Genomic DNA, 6,000 nt, shown 5'->3' with positions numbered 1-6,000 from the left:
ACTGACATGTACATCTCTCTAGGTGAGGTTCTGTCTGTCTAAACACACTGACATGAACCCCTTTCCCTTTACAAGCACACCCATAACATGATGGAGACACCACTGACATGTACATCTCTCTAGGTGAGGTTCTGTCTGTCTAACACACCCATAACATGATGGAGACACCACTGACATGTACATCTCTCTAGGTGAGGTTCTGTCTGTCTAAACACACTGACATGAACCCCTTTCCCTTTACAAGCACACCCATAACATGATGGAGACACCACTGACATGTACATCTCTCTAGGTGAGGTTCTGTCTGTCTAAACACACTGACATGAACCCCTTTCCCTTTACAAGCACACCCATAACATGATGGAGACACCACTGACATGTACATCTCTCTAGGTGAGGTTCTGTCTGTCTAAACACACCCATAACATGGAGACACCACTGACATGTACATCTCTCTAGGTGAGGTTCTGTCTGTCTAACACACCCATAACATGATGGAGACACCACTGACATGTACATCTCTCTAGGTGAGGTTCTGTCTGTCTAAACACACTGACATGAACCCCTTTCCCTTTACAAGCACACCCATAACATGATGGAGACACCACTGACATGTACATCTCTCTAGGTGAGGTTCTGTCTGTCTAACACACTGACATGAACCCCTTTCCCTTTACAAGCACACCCATAACATGATGGAGACACCACTGACATGTACATCTCTCTAGGTGAGGTTCTGTCTGTCTAACACACTGACATGAACCCCTTTCCCTTTACAAGCACACCCATAACATGATGGAGACACCACTGACATGTACATCTCTCTAGGTGAGGTTCTGTCTGTCTAAACACACTGACATGAACCCCTTTCCCTTTACAAGCACACCCATAACATGATGGAGACTCCACTGACATGTACATCTCTCTAGGTGAGGTTCTGTCTGTCTAACACACCCATAACATGATGGAGACTCCACTGACATGTACATCTCTCTAGGTGAGGTTCTGTCTGTCTAAACACACTGACATGAACCCCTTTCCCTTTACAAGCACACCCATAACATGATGGAGACACCACTGACATGTACATCTCTCTAGGTGAGGTTCTGTCTGTCTAAACACACTGACATGAACCCCTTTCCCTTTACAAACACACCCATAACATGGAAACTCCACTGCTTGAACATATTGAGTGGTACTCAGTAATGTGTTGTATAGGATTTGCCCCAAACATAACACTTTGTATTCAGAACAAAATGTTAATTGCATTGCCACATTATTGCAAAAAGGTTGCATGTTTTCAAATATTTGTATTCTGGTCTTTGAGGTTGAATTTATGTTTGAAATTCACTGCTTGACTGAGGGCCCTGACAGATCAAATGTGCTTCAAATCAAAGGGTTGTGAATACTTTAAGGCACTGTAACAATGTGCAAATATTACACTTGTCTTTCATCTTTTACTGCAATTCACAGCAGGATAAGATACCGCACCTATCAGCGTTTTGCCTGGTGATACTGGTTGGGTTAATGGTGGGAACCGGGTTACTGAGATTTACCGGGGTTTTCCGCCCAACCCCACTGTAAGGATGATGCTGGAGATGAGAAGCAGGTACAGGGAGTGAACATTTAATTAACAACGGACATGGGACAGGACCGTGTCTGGACAGGAACACACAACAACATTAATACTGACACAGGGATCTAATCAAATAAACAGACAGATATAGGAGGGGCAATCAACAAATTAAAGGAGTCCAGGTGAGTCCAATGGCGCGCTGCTGCTCGTTATGGTGACCGGTGATGAAGCGCAGGTGTGCATAACGATAGTGACAGGTGTGCATAACGATAGTGACAGGTGTGCATAACGATAGTGACAGGTGTGCATAACGACAGTGACAGGTGTTCATAACGATAGTGACAGGTGTGCATAACGATAGTGACAGGTGTTCATAACGATAGTGAAAGGTGTGCATAACGATAGTGACAGGTGTGCATAACGATAGTGACAGGTGTGCATAACGATAGTGACAGGTGTGCATAACGATAGTGACAGGTGTGCATAACAATAGTGACAGGTGTGCATAACGATAGTGACAGGTGTGCATAACGATAGTGACAGGTGTGCATAACGATAGTGACAGGTGTGCATAACGATAGTGACAGGTGTGCATAACGATAGTGACAGGTGTGCGAGCGCCAGAGAGGGAGAGCAGGATCAGGCGTGACACCCACTCCCTTTTCGCGGGATAAATAATTGAGAGAAATTAGTAAATAATAACAAATTAGGTGAGGTGAAATGATACTATTAAATGATATGCAATGTCTAAATCTGTCTTCACACAGCATTCTCTGCTCTGCTCTGAGCGTTGGTTATTAACTATGAACAATCAGAGAGGGGCCATAATAGTGTTGCTCTGGCACCATAACGTGAGTCTGACTGGGGAAGAGGGGTCTCCTCGAGGGACTAGAGTGTGTGTGTGAGGGTTGGGGGAATCCGAGGTCCATCAACCAGGACTAGACATTGGCCAATCAGAATACACCCATCCCTGCACAATTGGCACTCCTCTGAACGGTTACAACTGTATGTGCATTCACATAGCAAGCCTTCTCTTCAGCTGGGCTGGAGGTTGGAATGACTGGTTTTATTGTGTGTGTTGGTTGTGTAGGTGATTGTATGCAGGTCTGTTGGCGATTCTGGTGTGCATGAGCCCCTTACTACCCAGAGAGTGGACCACCTGGTTCTCTGTGTTGTTCAACCACATGATTTGCTTACACTTTACAACAAGTCTCATGAATAGGCCATTATAAATGGTTTATAAATTAATTTGTTATAAATGCTTAGGATGTTTTGTTTAGAAGTGCTTTGTTAATGCTAACAAATAATAAAATAATGATGTATTAATAGCATGTACACATCATGAGCAATTATAAAATACTAACAATTATTTTTAATACTGAATGATTTTTAGAGCTGATTCTGTTTTAACTACATGTGTAGAAAGAACAACAAATCAAATAAGTTCTTTAGCTTGGAGGACGGTGCTGTTGTCACCCAAAGGCCATCAGATCCATTGACGAGCTGAAACAGTGTAGGGAGCATTATGAAAATCAACTGGGTCTGTGAGAACCAGACGCACAATCAACTGGGTCTGTGAGAACCAGACACAATCAACTGGGTCTGTGAGAACCAGACACACAATCAGCTTGGTCTGTGAGAACCAGACACAATCAACTGGGTCTGTGAGAACCAGACCCACAATCAACTGGGTCTGTGAGAACCAGACACACATCCATGTTGACCACTAGTTGTAATGGTTATGGGTCCATGGTTAAAGAAGGGGCAGTCTGGGAGTGTCTAATTGACAGGGTGTCTGGTCGCTTTGTTGTTTGATTCCCAGACTGACCCTTTATTAAGGTTATCTGATGGAGTTGTGTTGGATATCCATGTGGGGTTTTAAGTAATAAACTGACAACGGGTTTCTCCACTCATCGCGCTGACAGAAACAAACATCTTTCTGGTAAGAAGAGGGGCGGGGGCGTATGCCTCATGGCCAACGTGACATGGTGTGATGAAAGAAACATACAGGAACTCAAATCCTTCTGTTCACCTGATTTAGAATTCCTCACAATCAAATGTAGACCGCATTATCTACCAAGAGAATTCTCTTCGATTATAATCACAGCCGTATATATCCCCCCCCAAGCAGACACATCGATGGCTCTGAACGAACTTTATTTAACTCTCTGCAAACTGGAAACGATTTATCCGGAGGCTGCATTCATTGTAGCTGGGGATTTTAACAAGGCTAATCTGAAAACAAGACTCCCCAAATTTTATCAGCATATTGATTGCGCAACCAGGGGAGGAAAGACCTTGGATCATTGTTACTCTAACTTCCGCGACGCATATAAGGCCCTGCCCCGCCCCCCTTTCGGAAAAGCTGACCACGACTCCATTTTGTTGATCCCTGCCTACAGACAGAAACTAAAACAAGAGGCTCCCACGCTGAGGTCTGTCCAACGCTGGTCCGACCAAGCTGACTCCACACTCCAAGACTGCTTCCATCACGTGGACTGGGAGATGTTTCGTATTGCGTCAGATAACAACATTGACGAATACGCTGATTCGGTGTGCGAGTTCATTAGAACGTGCGTTGAAGATGCCGTTCCCATAGCAACGATTAAAACATTCCCTAACCAGAAACCGTGGATTGATGGCAGCATTCGTGTGAAACTGAAAGCGCGAACCACTGCTTTTAATCAGGGCAAGGTGTCTGGTAACATGACCGAATACAAACAGTGCAGCTATTCCCTCCGCAAGGCTATCAAACAAGCTAAGCGCCAGTACAGAGACAAAGTAGAATCTCAATTCAACGGCTTAGACACAAGAGGCATGTGGCAGGGTCTACAGTCAATCACGGACTACAGGAAGAAATCCAGCCCAGTCACGGACCAGGATGTCTTGCTCCCAGGCAGACTAAATAACTTTTTTGCCCGCTTTGAGGACAATACAGTGCCACTGACACGGCCTGCAACGAAAACATGCGGTCTCTCCTTCACTGCAGCCGAGGTGAGTAAGACATTTAAACGTGTTAACCCTCGCAAGGCTGCAGGCCCAGACGGCATCCCCAGCCGCGCCCTCAGAGCATGCGCAGACCAGCTGGCCGGTGTGTTTACGGACATATTCAATCAATCCCTATACCAGTCTGCTGTTCCCACATGCTTCAAGAGGGCCACCATTGTTCCTGTTCCCAAGAAAGCTAAGGTAACTGAGCTAAACGACTACCGCCCCGTAGCACTCACATCCGTCATCAAGAAGTGCTTTGAGAGACTAGTCAAGGACCATATCACCTCCACCCTACCTGACACCCTAGACCCACTCCAATTTGCTTACCGCCCAAATAGGTCCACAGACGATGCAATCTCAACCACACTGCACACTGCCCTAACCCATCTGGACAAGAGGAATACCTATGTGAGAATGCTGTTCATCGACTACAGCTCGGCATTCAACACCATAGTACCCTCCAAGCTCGTCATCAAGCTCGAGACCCTGGGTCTCGACCCCGCCCTGTGCAACTGGGTACTGGACTTCCTGACGGGCCGCCCCCAGGTGGTGAGGGTAGGCAACAACATCTCCTCCCCGCTGATCCTCAACACTGGGGCCCCACAAGGGTGCGTTCTGAGCCCTCTCCTGTACTCCCTGTTCACCCACGACTGCGTGGCCACGCACGCCTCCAACTCAATCATCAAGTTTGCGGACGACACAACAGTGGTAGGCTTGATTACCAACAACGACGAGACGGCCTACAGGGAGGAGGTGAGGGCCCTCGGAGTGTGGTGTCAGGAAAATAACCTCACACTCAACGTCAACAAAACTAAGGAAATGATTGTGGACTTCAGGAAACAGCAGAGGGAACACCCCCCTATCCACATCGATGGAACAGTAGTGGAGAGGGTAGCAAGTTTTAAGTTCCTCGGCATACACATCACAGACAAACTGAATTGGTCCACTCACACAGACAGCATCGTGAAGAAGGCACAGCAGCGCCTCTTCAACCTCAGGAGGCTGAAGAAATTCGGCTTGTCACCAAAAGCACTCACAAACTTCTACAGATGCACAATCGAGAGCATCCTGGCGGGCTGTATCACCGCCTGGTATGGCAACTGCACCGCCCTCAACCGTAAGGCTCTCCAGAGGGTAGTGAGGTCTGCACAACGCATCACCGGGGGCAAACTACCTGCCCTCCAGGACACCTACACCACCCGATGTCACAGGAAGGCCATAAAGATCATCAAGGACATCAACCACCCGAGCCACTGCCTGTTCACCCCGCTATCATCCAGAAGGCGAGGTCAGTACAGGTGCATCAAAGCTGGGACCGAGAGACTGAAAAACAGCTTCTATCTCAAGGCCATCAGACTGTTAAACAGCCACCACTAACACTGAGTGGCTGCTGCCAACACACTGACACTGACTCAACTCCAGCCACTTTAATA

Source organism: Oncorhynchus clarkii, unplaced genomic scaffold, assembly GCF_045791955.1.
Source record: "Oncorhynchus clarkii lewisi isolate Uvic-CL-2024 unplaced genomic scaffold, UVic_Ocla_1.0 unplaced_contig_13758_pilon_pilon, whole genome shotgun sequence".
NCBI lineage: Eukaryota > Metazoa > Chordata > Actinopteri > Salmoniformes > Salmonidae > Oncorhynchus > Oncorhynchus clarkii.
The sequence above is the reverse complement of the archived record's forward strand: the minus strand, read 5'-3'. Positions refer to the sequence as shown.